The sequence below is a fragment of the Temnothorax americanus genome, unplaced genomic scaffold (genome assembly GCF_048541705.1).
Source record: "Temnothorax americanus isolate GAGA-0224 unplaced genomic scaffold, ASM4854170v1 Scaffold2, whole genome shotgun sequence".
Lineage (NCBI taxonomy): Eukaryota > Metazoa > Arthropoda > Insecta > Hymenoptera > Formicidae > Temnothorax > Temnothorax americanus.
This window is the reverse complement of record NW_027509338.1, coordinates 3,554,458-3,578,898: the sequence shown is the minus strand read 5'-3', so window position 1 is coordinate 3,578,898 and position 24,441 is coordinate 3,554,458. Positions and strand designations below refer to the sequence as shown.

At 42.0% G+C, this 24,441-nt stretch overlaps 1 protein-coding gene and 1 long non-coding RNA gene across 3 annotated transcripts in view; both read left to right on the top strand.

Moving 5' to 3' along the window:
* LOC143897215 (thrombospondin type-1 domain-containing protein 4) overlaps positions 1–24,441 on the top strand; it is a 57,986-nt gene that overhangs the window by 14,012 nt on the left and 19,533 nt on the right. The gene's annotated exons all lie outside the window — the stretch shown is intronic.
* Positions 915–23,744, top strand: LOC143897219 (uncharacterized). Its single transcript, XR_013256880.1, has 3 exons — positions 915–933; positions 1,234–1,316; positions 23,625–23,744. It is a non-coding gene; the product is annotated as an uncharacterized LOC143897219 (long non-coding RNA).

The following is a 24,441-nucleotide window of genomic DNA, read 5'->3' as shown; positions in this document are numbered from 1 at the left end:
ACACACACAGTGTTAGAATATCAATAAGTTAATCGAGGTTAAAAAATTAAGAGTCGATTTTCTCCTGAAATTAATATCGCAATTAGGCAATATGATTTTTTATAGCGTGGTATATAAGCTTTATTTTATTTGACTGTATTCTTTTGGGATAACGTAAACATACTACTAATATAGGGTTCAATTGGTTCAATAGTATATATATGTATAAATGTATTTTATTTATTTCTAAATGTTACAAAAAATTATTTTAATAACACATTAAAAAAAATATTTTCCAAGGCATCTCTAATGTGAAGCGTTTAAAGTTCGGAATTTGATTATCCCATTCTGAAAGCTATTCCATTTATCAAACAGCAACGCTAGTCACGTGAATGAATCATTCCAACAATTGCCGTCGCATTCTGTAAACATAATCACGGCCACAGCGCCGACCAGATCTAATTAGCATAGAATGTCACACATTTAACAGCGTAATCGTGGCGAGTCGAGCGCGTGTCGCATAATCGTGTCGCGCACGTGCACCGGCGACGTTGCGCCTGAGCGTGGAGCGATAACGCGTTCTCTCACCTAGTCCTCGCGACAGCGGCGACAAGTGTAAATCGTAACGTGTGTAAACCTCGCGTAACGTTTACAAATTTCTCTCCCGTCCCTCGGTGCAGCCGGTCGGCGCTGAACAACGCGGCTATTGTGCCGCATCGCGCGCCGGGTGGTTCGGGGACGCCGGCGTCATAAGATAATTTCGAAAAAAAATGGGTTACACGCTCTTATCTGCCCCGACGGGCTTTACGACGACCCGACGGGCCCGTCGGGCGACGACCGACGGCGTCGCCGCCGACTTTGTTGCCGCGGTCGGACAACCTGACGCGTAAAGTTGCTGGGAAAAGTCGTGATCGTGATAAGTGCTCAAAGTTTAGTTCGAAAGAAAAAGACCGTGTAAGACCCGCGATGCGAAGTTTTCTGATATATATATAGCCTAAGCATTTCGCATAGCTTGTCGGAGATATAATTCTCGTTATTGATAATAAGGGTTTCCGCGATTGCTACCCCGCGACTGTTTTATCGCGTTCGAATGCGCGAAGTGCACAACCGCATGTCGGTATAGGACCGATGCCGGGGAAGGCCGAGCGAGTTGCATGCATTTAGATATCGCTCGACGAAATCGAGAAATCATTCATGAGATCGGTCGCAATAGGGTTACTGTGTCGCTTAATCTCGATATAAATTGCAATACAGTTTCTCGGATTCGCGATCGTATCGATTGCGTTTCAACATCACGGCCGATCGCCACGCAAGGAATTAACATAAAGCCTCCAAGGGTTAGTTTTTAAACGCAGTTTCAACATTCAAATCTGTATATTTAAAATATGTAAAGAACAGATACCCTTATCTTACGTTACGCCTGTATCTAACACGTTTTATTTGAAACACATTTGAGGCTTGCAGCGCGTCAACAATATTATCATTATCGATATCGTAAATCGATTCGACGATTCGCAAACATGTTCGTTAAATTTAATTTGCATTCATACGGTTTCACAAGCATAATCAGTTACGTTTCATGTATCTTAAGTGGACACGTCAATATACAGGTCATTGAAGTATACGGTATCGAACGTGTCACGATTTCTGTTTCCGATACTTCGCGATGCTTTCCTGCAGTGAAATAGACATGGATTATATTGCATTATTTTTATATGTAAAGTCAAGTATGACATTGCATATTTTAATTTATATTCATATCTTGCGAATTACTCATTCATGCACCTTACGTAATAGCTTAAATCATTATCGCTATTTATTCTCGTTGGGATGCCATAAAATTGATCATCGAGATTGACTTCGACGTGGAATATTTACCTGCACGACAGAGACATGTTTTTATTAGCGTTTACTGCATTCTATTAATTCCATTTATAGCTCATCCGGCGAGGGATATCTTCGCGCGTATCCCGAACGGATGCGGTTGTTATCCGCGCTATTTTAGCAGTTGCAAAATCACGACGCATTACTATTATACGTTCCCCTATGCCATTAGGGTCTATGGAATCACGCATTACGACGTGCCTATAAACCGTTCCGCACGTGACATACCGCAACTTGACTAGGAGAACCGGTGATTTCCGGCGTTATGTGCACGAGTCTATTTCGAGCCGCCACGGTGTATTAATTAACAACGCGATGAGGATGACGCGCTAAAATGACATTTCTATGGTACTTAATATTCGGAGAAGGACGTGCGAAATTTCGCATGCTTTCGTGTCGCATTAATCGATAACTTGCACAGGTTCACAAAAAGCACACCTCGGTTGTTTCGTAATTGCAAATCTACGATGCAAATCTACGATGTTTGAACTTTTAATCTTCGCCAGGTATCGGCACGTCTGAGGGACGTACACAAAAAAATACAAAGGTAAAAAATAACAATACAGGAATTTATTTCATTTTAAACGCGTTACCCGCAAAAGCGAGACTCTTTGATGTGACCGGCGTGAATTAAAAGCGCGCGGACCTAGCCCCGCTCGCAGGGTGAACTTTACCACGTTAGTTACACTCGTCAAACTGTCGGTCAAACGTGTTAAATTAATCACGGCGGCGTATGGCTCTCTTCAGTGTTTCTCGCTAGAGGAGAAGCTTTATCCGTTCTGAGAATTGGCAGGAATTAATTTGCGACTCTCCCGCGCCGCGCGCGCGGAAACGGCTTCGTCTCGCTTCAAACGCCTAATTGATGGTTCTGTTTCGACGCTGTTCCTTCCCCGTAATAACAGGCGCCGTGCTACATGTGTGCAACACATATCGCAGCAATCTCTGCGATACGACGACGACGCTCGTGGGGATACACTGGATACAGTGCTTGATACCTTGTCGATAACACGCGTCACGGTGCGAGGGAACATTTCCGTTGTTTGAAACTGACAAAAACAGCCGCGGAGAACGCGCGAGAGTATCGCCTCTGATACCAATATATCGCGAAATTTAGTTGACTCGATAAATTCAGTTATTGAACTCTTTTTTTTTTTCATGCGTCTGAAACGTTTGCCAAAGTAAAAATTAAATGTAAAACTTGAATCTTTTGGTTTAATTAAGTTTTTGCAATGCAATGTGTTGCGTTTATACGCGAAAATATATTTTTCCCCATTCGTAAGACAGTTGCGCGCAGTAGTAGCGCAGTTATGCGTACATATAAAATCTGCATTCATTTTATATCATGTGTACATAAGTCAAATCATGTGTACAACGGTCAAATCATTCGTTGATAGATAATTGAAATAAGAGACCGTGAGGTCAATGGACGAGGAATAAGCGACGTATACGAGAGCAATGCCGCGTTAACTCATTAAAAGTTGATCGTTTTAACAATTTCCCAACGCGTCGTAACGAACATTAATCTCATACGCGCGGCTTTATTAACGCGGAGGATGATCGCCATAAATCTCGGAAGTATAACAAGGAGTCATAGCGGAATCCCGCGACGCCCAATCTCGCGCACGGACTCACAATTATCTGGACTAACGTTTGTCAACGAATGTTATTAAGCACTCGTTAGCGGCGTACTTTATGACGCGGGGTGTGGTCCCGTTATTAATCACATTATTTCGACCGGCCCATTAAATGGACAGATTAATGGATCGAAGAACCCTGCCATCGGTCAACGATGCGTGTGACGAGAGCGGCGTGCAAACGCAGCTTCGTGCTCGCGCCACGATTATTTTTATTCTGCGCTTAGATTAAAAATAATTTGATCCAATAATTGTGAATACCATGTGTCTTAATTTAGTTTAAGAGTTTACTCTAACTAGAGTTTAGAGTGGCAATTTTAATTTAAACTATCCTTTTTCAAAAGTTAAATAATTTAAAACAATTTTTTTTTTACACCACCATTTCTAATTTTATATTTCTTTATTTTTTTCCATTCAAAAGTCTAGCACTGTTAATAAAATTTTGTTCTGCTCCTCCTCTTTTCTCGCGGCTTCAGGTAATAGCTAACTTATCTTCCCCCTTATAGCCAATTTATATACGTCTACGCTTTCGCAAAAATGAAACGTTATACTCATCAGCCCTCGTTCTCTCGGTCGATTAAGACCGCGATTGAGACGTGGACCTTATGGGATCGTTTGGCCGTCGACCGGAATGCTGTCATTTTATCAACCGCGTAATTACCGCAGAAAAGAATTACCGCGGCGGTCCTGAGAGAGCCGCGAGGGACGTTTGGGACCCGTCGTGGACACGGACGTATCAGATAGGAAGATACGTTGCACGTGCGCCGGTCTTCCGACGTCGATGCACCGGAGGCGCGGGAACGCGAACGGGGTGTTCCCGTTTATTTTTCAGTGAGCTCCGGCGATATATCGGCCACCGTTACCACTATGCCAAATGCTCCTTCTCGTTTTATCTCTCATTCTTCGTCTCCCCCTTTCTCCTTTCTTAATTTTTTTCTGTCCCTTTTCTGCCAAGACCTATAATTATTCCTTCGAACTGCAACGTGAGCGAATGCGCGAAACGCGCAAACAGACCCGCCGCGTGTTCGCGAGATCGTTGGCATTCCGAGGCTCTCTCTCTCCTCCGGAGCGATCTTGACCCTCCTGGTATACGGCGCACGTTGCCCTTCTTCGTAATTTATCGTATACCGTAACGTGTGTTACAACGCCACGGCGAGAGAGAAAGAGAGCACTTGGAGCCCGTATTCGCGCCACGCGTTTAACGCTAAATGGGACTATCTGATTCTGGTGGCACATTGACGTTGAACGCGATCTTTGTATTAGGCGACACTTGGCGTCAGACGCACTTAGAGCTAAATGTGTGGTCCGAACACGTGTGACGTGAATACCGATGCCGTTACGAATTGTATATCGATAATAGTATCACGTACCGCAAGAACTACGAAGTTTCCAAACTTTTGAATTTAATTCTCCAATTTGATAAGCTCACTGATAAGCTTTAGCTAATGCAAAGTTTTCATTTTCAAACGATTTTGTGCGCTTACGAAAAATGTATGATGTAAAAAGAGAAAGTTATGTAATACTGCGACGGTTATTATTTATTATATTTGATAAAAAAAATTATGACAACATAATATGATCAATCAATCTTCAAAGAAGAGCTCATAAATATTCATAAACAGCGCTCATAAATAGACGCGTACTTTATGTATGAGATTTCGCAATAAACACGATCTCGTCACATACACGGGAAGTAATTTGTTTTGCAAAAACAGATTCTCTAATGTACGAGCAATTAGGGCACAGCTCACTAACACCAGTAGGTGCAACGCCCTGCATGAGCGGCGCGCCATTATTATTTATTTACGCATAGCGAATGTGTTTGCGCAGCTTTATAGTGGTTGGACGACAATTTTAATAAAGCCGCACATGAACGGAATGCGCGGAAAACGGTCTCGAAAAAAGAAAGAATTTTTTGTCGCGAGAACGGCTTATAAAAATTACGAAGAACGCGTATCGAGTTTCCGCTTGCCGTTCATACCGTCTACATATATTCGCCGTTTTTCGAAATTTACTATACGGCCGAGCGGCTGTTTCTCTCTCGTTTAATAAAACCTCGCGCTAGAACGAAGCGCGTATTACGCGCGAGGCATTGGGAAAGAAATGAAGAGGAAGCGGGATAGAGAGAAAGAGAGAGAGAGAGAGAGAGAGAGAGAGAGAGAGAGAGAGAGAGAGAAGCAGAGAGAAGCCGCGGCCTCGTTGCAATTACACAAGGTCAAAGAGCTTCGCGGACTCTGAAAGCGCTCCGGTTCCATGAAAAATCGCATAAAAACCATTTACGTTAGAGAGAGACGCGAAATTCATCATAATCTCCCGTAGCTTTCACGTTATCGTGATTATTATTTCACAGATCTACCCGGGCATGAGAGAATTAATATATTCACCCAAACTGTTGTTGCTGTTACGCGAATTTGCATTAAGCATGAGCCGCGGGAAGTTACGCATCCGTGGTCATAAATAATCTCCCGAGATTGGAAAACACGCACACAAATATAGGTTTCCTTATTGATTTATTTTGAATATATAAAATATCTAATACAAAAGTCTTGGAAGTTTAATAATGACTGAAATCTATTACAAATTTCAAAGTTCCGTACATTTAAAAATCTTATATCAAAAGTTCTTTAAGGATATATTTTTTTACATTGTCCCATCTCTCTCTCTCTCTCTCTCTCTCTTTCTCTACTTACGTAATTTCAACGAGCTGCCTTAGATTGCCTGACTTAAGGTTCCGATGATCTAAAGATTCCACAATATAAGGCTGAACGATACAAAATCGAGTCATTTGAGAACCGATGGGGATTCAAACGCGATCCCTCTTCCACGCGACATAATAACCGGAATGAAATCCCTCGGAGATTTACCCGGTAATCCGATACGTATAGCCAGTGTGGATCTTCTTGCCACCCGGCAAGATTGCATCGACTACTTAGCAGTAAATATCATCGAGCACCCACGCATCGCAGTAAAGTGCAGCGTATGAAAGGAAATTCGTGAAAGAGTGCATCGCATCGTCACGGAAACACATCAATTAAAATGCAATTATTTTAACAGACGATAAACTATTCAATAAGAAATTCGCCAACTTTACCGTTCTTCAAACTCTAGAGATTCCTTAGTAAAATTGAATAATCATTGGAAAAGTAGAAACGCCTCTCGAAAAATAAGCATTGGAAAAATAGAATTGCCTCGGAAATATCAATACAAGATCAAGCAGAGATTTTAAATGCGTTTTCTAATGCCACAACACGTAAGGTATATCCCTTGCTATTCGCTCGGCGAGCACAGCGAAGCAAATCGCGCGTCACGTTGAGACTCTAACTTTAGTGTGCTGTGCGATTCTAGCGATCGTTTTCGTGCATTAGCGTTACACGAGGAACATCACGCGTCTCCTCCCATCGCTTACGCATGTGCGTGTACACGCGCAATTGCACAAACAAGCCGAACGCCGCTCACGGCTCGTACTTGCGTGGTAGTCGTACATTCCCGGTCGTTGTACCTGGATCGCGAGATATCGAGCAAGCGCGCCAGGCTATATATCGCTTAGGATTTGTTGCATATCTCTTTGTCTTTTTAAGATCTTTTCACATACACACGCATACACGTGCGATTGCTACATACATTACGTAGTATTACATTTCTAGTACTACGATTAAGTGTTTTTTTTTTTAAGTATATATATATCGGATGCTTACTTATTACTGGCGATAAAGGGATCTTTACGTATAATTAGTAATTACCATCACTATTTTGAATTCTCGTTTATATGGTCTGTAATACTGATTATGTGTGCGCCCCTTTACGCCGAGATTTGCATCGTACATTGCACCCAGTTAGTGCGGCGCCGATGTTGCATCGATGGATGCAGGCGACCGTGACGACTAGCAATTTCGCGCCTTTCCAGGGAGGACAATCGCGAGATTCTTCAATTTCTGTACGATAAGATTGCAAACATTCTCTCCATCACACATTTCAAAAAATAGAAGATTTACATTACATTAATCGTCGCACAAAACAAATAAAACTCAATATCAGATTGGCACATTTAACGCTAAAAGGGTAAATTTTTACATTTTTTCTGACATTGGTTTTGAATTCTTGCGTGATTATTTTCTCTAAAATCTGTGGAATTTTTGTCCCGCGCAATAATTCGCGATTTCTGAGCAGCCGAAAGTTCCATCGATATTTGGAGTCTCGTTGTTTCGCCGTTTAATCAACGAACCAATTACGCACACGATTGCGCATCCGCGTGCGATCGTAATCTACGCGTATAGGTTTCACGCCGCTCGCGCCTCCCGACGTATTATCCCGCGCGTCGGTGTCTCCGTACGTGCAATGACGGCGTACTCGACGGCGCGTGTAGACGGTGTAGACTTGGAGGAGTCCACAAAGACGGGAGGAGAGGTGGAAATTTACGGTCGTTAAACGATGTTCGCCACACCGGTCGTGGCTGCGGGCCGAGCTTGTCGATCTTCCTCGACAAAGTATATACGAGTAATCGCCGTTTAAACGTTTACGCGCGAGCGCGCGCGCGCGCGTTTGACTTCTCAACCCGGCGCGCATTCAGTCGCGCAATTACATCGAATCCTGCGGGTAACAGTGAATCGATCCTTCCGGACCAGCGCAGATGTCTCCTGCCTGGGTGATTTCCTGAAAGGCCAACGCCTTTCCGATACTCCCCGCTCGCCCCGCTCCTCACATTCCACGCTCTTCTCCCGTGTTTATTACGTGTTGCTAATTTCACGTCAGACGTAAAATTTATCCCTTAGCGCACGCACATTAATAAAGATGTTTATGTAGACGTTAAATAATTTTTTATTATCAATATCATTCCAAGTTTGTGTGTACGGTCAACATTTCTACATTTCTCTAATAAAAAAAAGTTAGATCTCATATTTCTGATGCTTTTTCCGCTTTATACTTGCGTTTCGTTCGCTCTGAAAGAATCTCTAACGTGTATTGACTCGTTTCGAGTTTGCCGTAACAATAAAAGCCGTACGAGCGACCTCCCCGTTCTGGGTTATTCCACGACGACGGGAAATCGCGTTTCTCCGCTGTTGACATCGCGCAACGCTGCGAGATCGCGCGCGTCTGCGTCGAGAGAACGATCGTCCCGCGGACCAGATTTAATTATTTCGTCGGCAGGAAACAATTTACCGCGACCGGAAGTTATTATATACATATGCAGCGGCGTCGACGGCGTAAGACGACGACGACGACGACGACGACGACGACGACGTCGACGTCTCGACCCGTCCCTACGCTTGCTGTGCCGCTCTCGCATGAGGGGTCCCCCTTCGTTCGGATCGAACACACGGCACACGTATCGTGTACAAGCCATTGTTTCGGTCGGTGGCAGCCGCGTTTAACGAACCGCGAGGCACGTATATATCGGTAAGCTCACGTATATACCGTTTGTTCCTGTCGCAACGACGGAAGCGCGGGTCTTATCGCGACTCCCTTCGATTTCGATCTCGCGTCGTTCATCGAGGAACCACCGGTCTTATTTTTCGAGTCTGCTATTCTCTCTCCGTGTGTTGCGCGCTTTTACCATTGTCTATTCTGCCCCTCGATAATCCGTTACGTTTACTGCACCGATATTGCATTCGGAAGATTTTAATCTCGCGAGATTTTTATAAACCGCTTGCGATGGGAATTAAATATTTTGCTTTCTCTGAAAATTTAGATAGCGCATTTTGGGAATTATAATCTTTCTGGCCTTCGTTCCAGCTTATCTTCTCCGAAGAGATTTTTTCCGAATAAAATATAATTGTCAGTCGCTCGTTAAAAGATTTCCGATACTTTAAACGGGAACGACGCATAGCATTCGAGAAATGCACATCGCAACGAGCCGCACATTCAGTATCGGTTTCTCTACGTCGCGTTTTTCTCTTTCGGCGAACATTTCCATTTTATTCGAAGAAAGAAACGTGTTGCAGATGAAATTTGATTTTTCCACGAAAAGATTCGAATTTCTACGAATTCAATTCGGTGAATTAAATCAGTTGGAGTATTTTTCTGAAGCGCGCGGACACATTCTATTTTTATTGCTTCCAGGAATCAATGCTTCCCCTCTCGTTATCTGAAGAGCTTAACTAATTAGCTATTAGCGAAGTGTGAGCGTATCTGACTGTGATCGCTGTCATCAGTAATTAATTTCTTACGAAGCTGAAGTCGTACCATTACTATTCATGCGAAGTTGTGCAACTTCTTCGTTCCATGCCTTTGAATTCTACTTTAATTTTTGCGTACTTTCTACAGAAGTTTGTCAGCTGGTAAATTCTGTAAAAAGTTGATAGGACGCTATTTTGTGCCGCAATGTCTCAATTTTGACCATTAAAACCATTAAAACACTGACCGAGTTGATCTAAATTTTCTAAGAAAGAAAAAAGAATTGTAAATAAGAACATATTTTACAAAAGACTGACATCGCAAAAGTAAAAAGTTATTAACAAAACCATTTTTAAAAGTTATTCATAAAAGGAACTTTTTTATCTATAGTATCAGATTTTTTTCATAGCTTAAATATCTTAATCCTGTCAAGAATTGCGTGCCGCGAACATTCCACGACACTCGTGACGTGTAAATCGTGAAGAATTTCTCATCTCTTCTGGAAGAGGTCTGAGTACGTTCTTCGCCACTCAACACAGCGGATTTTTTCCGGTTTTGATATTGTAACGTGCGCGCGTCTCTATACGCCGGACGCATACCGGACGAATTGTAACAGGGCGCCGTTGTCGAGCCGGAGAGTTAAGTGTCGAAGCTCGTTCGAGAGGCCTCGCGAAGTCTTAATAGATTCAACGCGAAACGCCGATTTCCTCGGCAAACGCTCGACTTCCCGTCGGCCGCGCACTCCTATTTTCCTCGTGCTATTATTCGGCGGCGAGCGCATGTCGAAGCGATTTTCCGCTCTGGAATAGCCCCGGCTTTTGTTCTCGCAAAGAGCGCGCGCGCGCGCGCGCGCGAAGAGATCGGCGCCGTAAATCGCGATTCCTCGCTTTAAAACGGCGCGCGCGTTTGCCGACCAAACGCGCGTGTTTTCTTCTCTCGTCGGCCGTTATTGACACGGCGGACAACACCGGCTTTGTATACATACTGGTGCCGTCCGTGTACCCTGCGGATTTGTTTGCCCGCGGCACACAGCCGCGGCCTAATGCGTCCCCCTTCTCCTCCACGCCGTCGAGGTGATTCCACGCTGCACGCACTCGATTCCGGGCGTCAGTTTGATTCGCACAGACGTGGAAACGCCCGCCGCCTTCCTCACGTTTCCTCCTTGATTTTTGCACGCGCGACGACGACGGAGCTTTGCGCGTAAGAAAGCTCTCGATATCACGGAACCGGAACAATCGACTTCTTTATACGACTTCTTGTCGCGATAAAACACTCACATGATAAATCACTCAACTTTTTCCCGCGACACTCTCTATCGTGAGAGCCGGTGCATAGAGTGACGAAATGCGGGCTCGCGGTTGAGACTTGAAATCAGTTTTAGTCGCGATAAATCGTCTCTGGTTAGAGAAAACGAAACCGCTTGAAAAGAACTGAAATCGAGAGATTCTAGTCATTTTTCTTTTGTCTCGGAATTCTTATTCAGGAGAAAATGCTGGATTTCACGGTGACGTCCAACGTCACCATATCGGCGGCGGGTCAGGGCGAAGCCGTATGCCACCCCACGCACAAGGATATATGCACGCTGGATCGTGCATCACGTCTCGCGTGCGAGCACACGCATGTATACATGTTCCGTTGACGGAACGGGGAAACCTTGAAGGTGGCCGCGAGACCACGGACCGGTTCTTAATAATTAACATATGCAACGTTAATTTTACGGAATTATAATTTCACGTCACTCGGTACGCGCGGCCCGATCCGAGCCGTAATGCGCGGAACGAGCGTGGAGAAATCGAAGATGGAAAGAGGAGGCGAAACCCCACGAAGGTCGATCGTATCTCTCTCGGCTACTGGATTGCACGGAAGGTGCTCGCGATCCCTCGATCGTACCGCGCCTTTCTCGTATCTGCTGCGCTCCGCAGGAGATTATTAATCGCGACGATCGTGCCGATTACCGCATGCTTTAATCGTTACCGTAGTTGGCGCGGTGAAGTTATAATAGAGTGAACTGTCTGCCTTCTTCTTTGCGTAACTTTTATTGGATGTCTCGATTTTTTCATCGTGCGGAGATAAAGTATTTAAAGTTTCTCAAATTATCTTCGTAAGTTAGAAAAGTCTATAGCTACATCTTATAGACTCCTTTGTAGATTTCTTTTTTTTTTTAAATATTTTATATATTCTTTTTTTAAATGTTTATGAATTTAAAATTTCATATTTTTGATACTTTACAATATAATTACAATATTTTTGAACTTTTCCGCGTTATTTTATAATGTTTTGCATTAAAAGTTTTGTATGTGTGCAACACAGATAAAATAATATACCGTACTGTATGATTATTGAAGCGATTCCTAGAATCTCTAGGCAATGGCTAACGAATGGAAATAATCCGAAAGATGAGAGATTCGTGGCGCGAGGCACATGACACACGCCTTTGTGCGACACGACGCCGACGTGCGCGCGGCACGGATTTAATTACCTCCGACAAATTGTACGTAACACATTTCGGCTGTTTTATGACGAAATATCGCATATTTCTAAAATTAAAACAGCGCCAGCGTCATGAATTCCTTGGAAAATGACAAACATTTTTTGTATAGCTTTGCCTCTGTAGTATTAACTGGCAGATTGAATCTGAGCTTTATTGCAAGCCGTATAATGCAAGGTCGGTGACGCGCTTTTTCTGGTATTCGCTCGCGTTGGCAATTCATTAGCAAATAATTAGTATGAAGGATAATGAAAATTATATTTTATTGCAATTACCTGTGATATCAAATATATATTTTTATACAGTTTTATTCAAAATAGTATTTGCATCTATATATTTTCTAGCAATTGCAATTTGATATTACAATCACAAAAAATGAATTAAACCGGAAATAAAAACTGCTTATACATATATGCATGATGTTTTATTTTATTTCCGATAAAAACGATGTGAATATTTAACCGCATATGTTTGCATCTCTCTCTCTCTCTCTCTTTCGTTATTTATATTAATATTAAAATTTTATTATTTTACAATACATTGTAATAGAGTTGTACAATTTAGATGGATATACTATGTATTTTTAACATTTTGTTTTTGGTTATTATTCGTGTATAAAGCGTTGTAAATGTCATTTTATGAACCGTTCTCTCTCCGCAGCTTTTAATTCCGCCGAACTAATGAATTTTAATTATCGTTTTTTTTATCAAGATGTAATATGTAAATTTATTATTATATTTTCAATTAAAGTTTCCGTCGTCTCGCGTAATCAACGCGGAAATATAACGGACTGACGGTGTCGTACGGTAAGTCATTAAATGCTACCGTCGATCATTATCGATTCACAGCAGCTCCTTTCTTGCTCGCTAATCAGCCACGAGTCCCGTGTCGAGACGAGAAGCACCTAATAGAATATAAGACTTCGGTCTCGGTGCCGCGCCGCGCCGGTCCCGCTTCGTTGTTGTCGAGCGCAATCGGATGATCTATGCGTGACTGCTTCCAGCACGGAGGAATCTTAATTCGACGGATCCTAATATTAATAAGTCGCCGGCGACTTCGTCGATCCCGAGAGTTCGCGGCGATGATGCCCGTGAATTACGCGTGAAATGCACGATGATGCAACGCATGCGGCAATGACTTGCGCGCCCAACGACTCTGGGACGATTTTTAATAATTCAATCGTAGAGATGAATAATCCAGCGGCGTGAGACTGGAACACTTCAGCGTGGTTAATTATTGAGGGTCTTAACCCTTTCGTACGTTCGTACTGGGATGATATATTAAAGTGATGTATTGGTTCTTGATTGTGCGCCGAGTTATAGGTGGGGGTGTTATTTTCTTTTCAGTATTTCTCAGAGAATGCACGATTCTCTTTTTCTCTCTCTTTCTTTCTCTCTCTCTCTCTCTCTCTCTCTCTCTCTCTCTCTCTCTCTCTCTCTCTCATAAATCAGTTCATCTCTTAAACGAATATTAGATAATATTTGCAAAGTATTTTTATAAAACTTAATCCTATATAGTATATTTAAGTATAATGATTGAGATTAATAATCGAATAATACGAAATATTCAATATCATTTTTCTATCACACACACACACACACACACACACACACACACACACACACACACACACACACACACACACACACACGCACGCACGCACGCACGCACGCACGCACGCACGCACGCACGCACGCACGCACGCACGCACGCACGCACGCACGCACGCACGCACGCACGCACGCACGCACGCACGCACGCACGCACGCACGCACGCACGCACGCACGCACGCACGCACGCACGCACGCACGCACGCACACACACACACACACACACACACACACACACACACACACACACACATATTAAATTTATATTATTAGATTTTTTCAAAAAATATTAAATATTAAATGTTAAATTTTTCGGACAAGCTTTAAAAAATATTACAATTATTTACAATAACAATTTATTATTAATTACGATGAAATATATATACGGCAATAAAAGTCAGATACTAAACTGCGAAATACATTACGCGATTATAAAAATATAATTTTTGAAATTCACGTAAATTATACGATATTATCATGATAAAGACATAATGTAACAGAGAATTTATCCCCCTGTGTCGGCTAATGCAACATTTTAAACTGGCCAACATAACATGCTGTTTCGAGACTGGCAATTAATTCTTCGTAATTGATATACGAATCCGAAACTTCTCTCACGCGAGGGTATTTTGCTTCACAGTTCTTTACCTCACTTCTCCGAAATACTTCATGCAACACATGTTTGTCCCACATAGTGAAATCACGACGCGCATGCCAATTTTTATCACATTAATTATTTAATATTATAATAAATTATTATTTGCAATAAGGTCTTTGTTGCGTTATAAATTATGTACGTATAATTACATGATGGCTATATTATACTCAATGCGGTAGTCTATTCTCTTCATTACGGAATTTTGCGATCAATAAGTTTTATATAATAAGTTTCAAGTAATTAATTTGCGTAAAATTGACATTCAAATATACGATTTTTTTATTTTTCTGATATTAAAAATTTTTTTTTTTTTTTTTTTTTTAGAAATTTGCAAGAGTAAATGTAAGTTGCATGTGCGACTTTCGAGTAAGCTTCTTCGAGTGTTTACGATATTCGTAAACGGCAAAAATGCACGAGGGTGTTCGTGCAACAACGCGCGCGCGGATATTAATAGAAACGTTGGAGGATGCGAGAACGCGACGTATGTCGAATAACGAATGATTCGCGACATCCCTTTCGTCTGACAACGCGCATGAATGTATTTCGAACGGTGAAACGGGCAAACATTTTTATCCATTAAAGGTTTTTCACAAGCGCTGTGCTCACGAGCTTTACAGAAGTCCGTCAAAATATTCGAGATATCTGGGAACGAATCTACAATGCATTAGGAGAGCAACCGCATAGAATCCGGGATTAACTAATATTTAATTGGATATTTATACGTGAATTGTAACATTCTATTATAAGTAGACAACTATACAACTCTACAGATAACAAAGTATCTTTAAACTTATTAGATCAATAAAATAATAGTAGGAGATATAATAAGATTCTTGTCGAAGATTTCAATATGCAATTGCGTGAGAATTATTTATTGACATTTAAATGAGTCTTCTGGCGTGTTTTTGGAATTTTTTTTTATAGATTTTAATACATTCGATGTTGCGCTTGAGAATGGCTTTAGATCCAGCCAGTAGATCCTAAGCTGGAATCGCTAAATCCTGACTTCGCGCAGGAAATCGTCGTGAGTCATTTGAATGACTTGGACTCCTCCGAAGGAGGACTCGTCCCGACTTCCCTGCTGGATCCGTTCGACCTCTTGACATCCGCGTTCCCCCCGGACAGCTTAAGGTTTTTACTTTTTTACATTATCAACCAGGCGTCTTGGCCTTCTGACATTTGCGATCAAACCTTCGATAGGATCGCATAATCTGTTGACGTGCAAAAATCGAGTGTTGCTCGCGCGATGCAATAGACTGCTGCTGCGATTCATAACTTCGCGTAGGTATTATTTCGTGTAGGTACATTATTCATTTAAACGTTACACGATCAATGTTGGATGATCTTGGAGTTTTATTGTAAATGTACTTTATATTTACACAGTACTTATTCTTTTTTATTTTTATTTTTTAATTTAGCTTTTTTAATACGATTCAAATCTTACTTGTGTAGAAAAGAGGAATTATAGAAAAGAAAAGAGTTTGCGAGCATTTAAAAGATAATTTATTGCTTAAATTTTGACCATTTGACTATTTGAGATATTTAATAATTATATATGTATAACAGATAGATATAAATGGGCGAAGATAAACATTTTTATTTTTGTAACATTTAATTTTTGCAAGTTCTTGGTACTTTGCTTACAAATCTGCATTTAGTTTATCGTTGAATTTTCCGTTTAATGTCTACTGCCAAATTTGATGATTAAAATTAACTTATACGATTGGCTGCTATTTCTACGGCGCATGAGAAAACTTTCGGATAAGTTTTAGACGTCCCCCCTTCTCCCTCCTCCATTATCGCTGGTCCTGTCCATGCTCGAGCATATCCGGCCCCCAAAAACTGACCCAGATCACACGTGTGGTCACGCGTCGATCCACTCGATCCTAAGCCCGGGCATATTCTTTTGCCCCTCTCCCCGACGCGTCGCCCGACCCAGTCAGCCACCCGGCTCGTCGGATTGACTTCGGTGTATTGGGTTTCACGTGGAGTTACACGTACGCGCAGTCGTGCGTGCAGCTAACAAGGCTCTTCAACGTAGATGGCCCGTCCTCATGTAGGTATATATACCGCCCGCGGGCGATTCGCGCTAATTTTACTTCCCGCCGTGCCCCGCGCCGCCGGCCGCCGCCGCCGCCGCGGATGACCGGCCGGTTTTCCGAACGTTTTTGCCACCGTGTGTGTTACACGTCGATACCGGTCCCTCATCTATTTTCGCGAGAGATCTGCGCGTCTAATTCACGTCTGCAAAATCGGTGCGGTGCCCCGTGGTCATGGTGGATTCTCGGGTATATGCATCGTTCACTTAGGAGGAGATTGATTCGACGAATCGCTTCACTTCTGATGACCGAAAATGGTGTGCGAAATTCTGTTTAATTGAATCAAACAGCCGAGCAAACCTCCCTTATTTTTTATTTTATACTACGTCGTTTATCTCATTGTGTCTATCTGCCGCCGTAAATAATATGTAGAAATGTATTTCTATATTATGATATCAATTAGGATTGAACAGACAGAGAATTTTCTTTTTTTTTTTAAATCGATATTTGTTAATTGAAATGATCGAGTTAATTACAATATATAAAATTTGAGATATTATAGATCTTGGATATGGTATAATTTTATGATTTTAACTTACTTTGTCGTGATTTTATATATGGAACCGTTTACTTTCAAAATTTTCACAATTTTCTGTATAATATCCGAATCATTTAATTCCTACTTAATCGCCAACGATCTTTTCCGTATTGCCCCACGAGCTTAATGGACAATTATCCTTTCATCCCAATAATCGCGTTCTCCGAATATCTGGGTAATATCGGTCCCACAGCCGACAATATTGTGCCGGTGACGTTACATCATCTAAATGGCTGCCGTTGTTAATCTAACACCCGCGTGGCGATCTCGAAATACGAGCGAAAAGAACCTCTCACTTAGCCGATGATCGAACAGTTAACGTGGATAAGAGGCGCGTTAAAACGGGGTCACGAAACACCTTCGGCAGACGGCGGTATCTCGGTTACACGTTCGATAATGAGCGAAGTAACGACTAGTTAGCGAGCATGTTACTTTAATTGCGATATCGCATTGCGCGGCGTGGCGGCGTAAATTTAAACAGATGCGACGCAACAATATGAAGCCCGCCGATAGTGTCTTTATAGCGCGATCGCGAATGGCCTTTGAATGTTTTATATATGCTCCGCCACGATTGTATTCTAAACGGTGTTCCTTTCATCCCAAATTAGATTAGATAAATTCTTGCTTTGCTTAGAATATCGATAATTTTGCAATGATTCTGGATAATGGAGCATATCCACGTTATCTTTGGTTTAATCGTTGCATTAGTTTGCTCCCTTTGTCGATTAATGGGCGAAAAAAGAGGAGTTGAATATAGATTATCAATATATATCAAGGAGTAATTTATAATATACCGTAATAAAATAAAATGTACCGTAAGCATTATCTGTCCTCTGCACGCGGAAGGTGCCTTTCGGCGATGTTCTCGAACGATATATATAACGAGGCTCCAATCGACAATCGGTCCTTCGAAAGTGGAAGGTAAATACCGAAGGGAGGAGAGCTTGCCGCGACAACAATAACAGCAGTAGCAGCAGCAGCAATGCGGAGCCATCTCGGTTATCGGAAACTGGCGCTGAGTACCTCTCGGCAATTGCATCGGCAACGCACGCATCTCACCCCGAAATGCACCTGCGTGCGATATCGGCTACATTGCGAGGCGTGTACGTGCGTGAAGCTCAGTTTATAGTTTCCGAAATGCCTCGTCCGTGATATTGGAAATATCTATCCCACGTAGGCTCTGACTGCAATGCGCACCAGCAATGATTTATGTATATCTTGTTGGGGATTTATCTATAAATTAAATTCTACCTGACAACCACATAGTCACATAATTTTTCATAATTTATTATAAATTGATGTATATAGAGCAGAACAAGTAAATTAATGCACCTTGAAATTCTGGTTTTTTTTTTAATGAGGCGATTTATATTCCGAGTTGTTGCATCATGCAATTGCATCCCTCCGGCTTCTAAAAACTGCTTTTCCGATTAATTTGTAAATCCACATAAGATCTCCAGTGAAATGAAAAAGTCGAGTGAATAAAAATGTCAAGCACTATATAATGCTCTCTTATCGTATTTCATCCGAATCGGAGTGTATTTCTACGAAGAAATTTCTCGAGAGCGCTGCTAATTGCCTCCATTGGCGCGACTGTTTATTTTCTCCGTTGGACTACAGTAAAATACTAGTGACGTTTAACGATGGGCGGCCCCGCTTGAACGGGAGCTTCGGCGAAATCAGCAGGAGGATTAAAAGCCCCGCGCGCGCTATAGAATGGAGCCCGGGAGAGCTGTCGTGTCGTGGCCCAGTGGTGGAAATCCTCCTTAAGCTGATCGAGGTGCTCCGGTATCATTAGAGGAGCCATTCGAGACTCGCACATACGTTCCTCCCCCCTCCCCTCGTTTGTCCTCGTCCCCCCTTGTCCCGACGGCGACTTCTCGTCGGGAAAGGGTACGGTTCTCGTGCCGAAGACAATGCTGTGGCGCGTATCGTGCATCATATTTCACGGTCATTCCTTTTTGCGTCCGCTGCGCGTTGTTCGCTCCGGTTTGAGGCCCGATGGCGACGAAAACTCTCCTCGAGGGGGGACCACCGTGGTACCGAAATTTGTGGCCCTCCCGCGACGCCGGATGTCGACGATACGTCCACCCTCTTTCTCCTTGCGCGTCTCCCTGTTCTGTCACTTCGGATTGATTTCGAAGTAGTCTCGCGAATGTTCGAAGCTCGATACGTACAACCCTTTGTGGAAAGACAATTTTACTTGAGCAACCGAAAACTTATTAAAGGATATTCGTACGGCAATGAGACAAATTCAGGGGGAATTAAACGACTAAATTTCTCAAAACGAGCTATAAAGAGATTACGAAGACAGCTCTGAGAATAAAGAGCTCTCTAAATGTCTGCAAAACACACAACATGATTGGAAGCTATATATCAAGCACATTGAGCGTGTACCATACGAGTTTTATTTGGATTTAACGTTGCGCTGTACGTCTTGTAATAGTTTCAAATTGCCGAGTCGCAACTGCAACTTCGAGATATCGTATTTACGCGACGTAAGCGCAACGGGCATATAACTTTTATTCGGCGGACGCAGGGACCGGCGTAATTTTTACGATCCGCCGTAATTGCGGGGCAAGTGCCGTTTATTTATAATACCGGCGTAAAAGTTACAATGTGTATAGCCGCGCGCTCTTGGAGAAGCGCCGAGAGAGCTGTATTAATATATGGCACCGTTAAACCCGTCACACGACCCGCAATTGTTTCGTCTGAGCACACGTTACCATTAGAATTTGTTCGTTGGCCGCGTGATACGTTAATTTAATGATGCTATCGCGATAACAATGTCGCGCAACGATTCCAAGAGTATCCTTTATTGATTTCGTCGGATTGCGGCGCAGTAGAGCGCATTTCTTTCGAGCGTGAAACGGTGATGATATATCGCTCAAATAATTTGTATAAACAAGTCGTTTACAAATCGAATTTTTTTGCCGTTGCATTTTATTTTATTTACAAATATATTTGTATCTTTTTTCACATTAAGTTACATTTTAATTGCGTAAAAATATGTATCATTAGAGGCAATAAGTGAATCATAATAGTAACGGAAATAAATTTAGTATATACGATGTAAAATATTAAATTTATTCTTCTTTTGCTTCCTCATAGAGGAAGCTTTGTAATGGTGAAAAATTTTTTTTTCGAGATTTTGATGGAAATAGGTTTAGAATGTTCTAAAATGTCGAAAAATCATATTAGTAAAAAATGTCCGGAAGTATGTATGTATGTGTGTGTGTGTGTGTGTGTGTGTGTGTGTGTGTGTGTGTGTGTGTGTGTACGGATTTTTGTACACGCATCTACTTCTACAATTTTTTAGATACCAGTTTGAATTTTTGCACACAAATAGAGTATCATAGAAAGTATGTCCTCCTCAAATTTTATTGAAATCGGTCTACCGGTATAGATTTTATGCAGATTTCCCTTTTTTTTTGAAAAATGTGCTTTACGCTGCCGCTTTCTCAATATTTGAGATAGCGATTTATTTTTAATTTTATTATATTTTCCAGTTTTTTCTACCCCTATTTTTTTTAGTTGCAGTTGTATAAAAATGTAATTGAAAAATGTAATGAAATTTTATACATTATATGTATACATTTCCGTGTATTTCTTTGATTTTGACGAACGAGGAAAATATTAGAAATTTCACTATAACGTTTAATAATGTATATCTACATATAATATCGCAGTATTTTATTTGTTGCTCTACGTTCGCTCGGAATTCGCGCGTTCTATCGCTCTGACCGACTTTCGATCCAAATTGCCAAAGATTCGCGCGGAAGTGGAAGATATGCTACTCCCACTTAAGTACAGCGCTAATAATTTCGCTCTAGCGACAAAAAACCGGCTTCGGTATTCCCCTTAACGAGAGCCATTGAGGCCCCTTGACTTTATGGTGGCGTATCTGGTCGCGATTGACGTCCTGTGCGGTCGCCTTCAATAGGAGGATTCTGGCCGGGTTTTGTAAAGCCGGCCGAGGCATGGTGCAGCTTCTTGCCGATCGATTTTTCGCATTCCTACGCCATTGAGTACAAGACCAGCATTGTTTGTCGTAAGTGCGAGATACGCCGCGACGGGCTGCATGATAGAGGGGAACTGGGAAGTCGTATAACGGGTCGTGGATACGGTTCGTAGTTGTTCCGACTTCGTAAGCTCTTGTTGGAGAGAGATCGATCGTCGATACTTCGGCAAGAATGTATTTGCATTGTGAGCCGCGCCGTGAAACGCGATCCGCGATCGCATTGTCGCTGATAAAGTGCGGAATCTCTATCGATGTACTTCAAGCAGTAAAAGACTACGGAAGCAAATTGACACAGAGAATTCAGGATGTCAATTAAGTTGGAAAGAGCTAGATAATATATCATTGCTTCACATCTGCAAAGAAACATATGAATGTAAATGTCATCTATCAACGTTCTTCTTTGAGAATTGAGATATATATGTATATGTAATTTACTTTCTACGGAGCTAAAATTGTGTAAGTCATTAGTAGCTATTTCATTCAGTTTTCACTTTATGCTACCAAGAGTTTAGGAAGTTTTAATTAGTGTGAAAAATTTATTAATTAGTTAATTAGATATTAATGCATATCTTTATTTTACCATCAGATTTCTTTGTAGCAAGTAATTTATTTGTATTTATCCGTTATGTGTAATAATTGAACATAAAAATATAATTTATTCTTATTTTTATTTTATTTTTTTTATTTCTTATTTTTATCTTACGTGTTCAATTATTTTACATACTATAACGCGTTGATATATTATCTAATATATAAACTATTATCAAGATGTTAGCTAATATCAAGATAAAAACATGAGACTTGAGGAAAATTATTTTCTGGTTCTCTGAATATAGATAATCGAAAGCAGTCTGTCGAATCGCGCATCGCGGAGGAGAGATGCGTAATGAAACGGACGACGCAAGTCTCGCTCGCGCGGTCGCGGCATGGACAGAAATCAGAATTCCTCGTTCTCAATCCGGCTGCGATCTCGCGCGATCCTTTTGCTGCAGACTCGCTGCGAGAGGTCCCGGAGCAGACGGATATTACACGTGTTAGGCGTCGCGGGCGAACGCGCTACATCGCGATGCCTCATCGCTCGCGTGTGGTGCATCGGGAAACGCGCATGCCGCCCCTCGATTACCAGGCGCGTCGCGTGTTGTGGATATAGTCGAGATAGCGCATTTTTCTGATTTCGCGCGCGAATATACTTATGCACGCACGGCTGCATACGCGCGTCGTGTGATACCGCTGCAGCAGCGACGACGGGCGGTCTGCGCCCCGCTCTTCTCATTCCGCGTCAGAGTGCTGTCTTGTCCCTCGTCCCTCCTCCTCTCCCTCGACCCGCGGCGGCGGGATCTAATGATTAATTAAGCTTTCCGAGAAAACGCAACAAGTGAAACATTATTAACGCTTATAGTGGCACAGTTTACCCGGGTGATCAGTCGCGGTCGTACCTCCCCTTCGCCCCTTTGTGTGTGATCTAGTAGCTTGTATATGCACTTCCTGCTCGCGCTTGAGACTTGTCGACTTCTAACTCGATTAATATAAATCAAACGGAGCAAATAATTTCAACTTATCGAGTTTTTTTTTGGGGGGGGGGGGGTTTAATTCACAAGCACGCATTTAAAGGTGAGTTTTTATTTCTCATGAGAAGAGGTGAAATATATATAATATATGTATAACTGATGAAATTTTATTTTCAACTTGTTTGTTAGGAATAATTAAATTTTATATATGATTTAGATTTAATTAAGGATTGTACATCGATTGGTCTCGTATAAACGAGAGAGCCCTCGAGATTGGACGATTTTCGTTTCAAAGAGATATTATCTAATTTCTAATATGTACACGTCTCTGTAATTAATCTTTTATTAATTTCGGCGTTGAGAGCGTCTTTGCGTAATTTAGATGTAAAATATTTGAGCAAAATATTTAAGCAACAGATTTTCCTTTAACTTAGAACTTGCCCCTTATTGCAACTTTTTGGCCGTTACTTAACTCATAGAACGGTACGGCGTCTCTCGAAATGCATCAAAGCGTATCGCCATCTGCGTTTTACATCGTTTCCTCTTTTCCAGTATCTTTAAAGCTCGCACGCTTTTGAGTAATTTCCGCGGAAAGATGATACGGCGGCTGGCATTTACGCGCATCAGAGCGCATCTGCGCGCGTCGCGGGCCTATCATCGCCGTATGCGTTTTCTATTTGTTATACGTTTCCCGGCGCGCGGGCGCCAATTTAGCGCGCTTATGAATAATTAAGCGTGGAGAAGCGACAAAGTCGGTCGCGGTTTTTGCGCGCATGAAAGCGCATCTGCGTGCTTTGCCGTCTGTGCATTTTCTTCGTTGCCAACATCATACTCATGCTTGCACTTCTGCCTTTGCCTCTCCTCTTTTCTAAATTGAGGGGAAAGGAATTCAAATGAAGTTATTCATATATGTACTAAACGTTTGCCGCTAAATCTACGCGTAATGTATCTCACGTTTTATATATATCTCTCTATCGTTAAATATATTAATTAGATATATTAGGTATATATTGCAATTTTAATGATGTTTTTCTCTCTTTTCTTGTACGGTGTTTGTAAATCCGCGAACGTTCCTAAGCTAATTCACCTGCAGCCGAAAAAATGCGGTTTCCGGGGAACGTGGTGCGCAATCGTTATCCCGTGTAGCAACGGATGCTGAGATTGCATGTCGAGCTCGATCTCAGGATGCACGCGGGGAGAAAGAGAGAGAGAGAGCGACTGTATACGACGAGGAAAAATTGGGACGTGCGTATGGTGTAGTTTGATCGAGCCGAGATAAGTCAACGCGAATCGGCTGTATCGATTGCCAGGATCTGCATCTACGTGGTCAAGCAACATTAATGATTACGCCAACGGAAGCAACATGTTGTCCGAGGCCTGTCAACGAGAAATGCGCTTTCTGCCGTTCCCTGGCTGCGCGATACCTTAACTTTGTATCGTAGACATTACCGTAAACCACACTTTTTTCAGATAAATATGATGCTTATATTACTAGAAATATTTTTCGATCGTGATTTTTGGTGATTTGATTTTTAGGTATGGAAACGAAATAATTGGAGGAAAAGAAAGGGAGGAAAGAGTTCTATTTACTTGGCACATTGTAAATATATTTGTTTTGTTATACTTATTTTAAGTAATTGATTAGATTACGTATTTTTGCGAAAAGAAAAACATATTGGAGCGCAAAAAGATTAAACAGGGTTTATCGCTGGCATTATCGACTTCAATTAATCATCATTGCACATCTGCGAAAGCGCGCGTTAGTTGTTCAATGAAGATTAAGATCGCATTCTTGAAATATCTAACTCAATGAAAGCAGGCGAACGGGCGATGCTGCTAACGATAAAAGAGTATAATTGCTTCGCTCGGCGCGAACGGTTTTCGGTCATGAAAGTATATAGATCGCACTC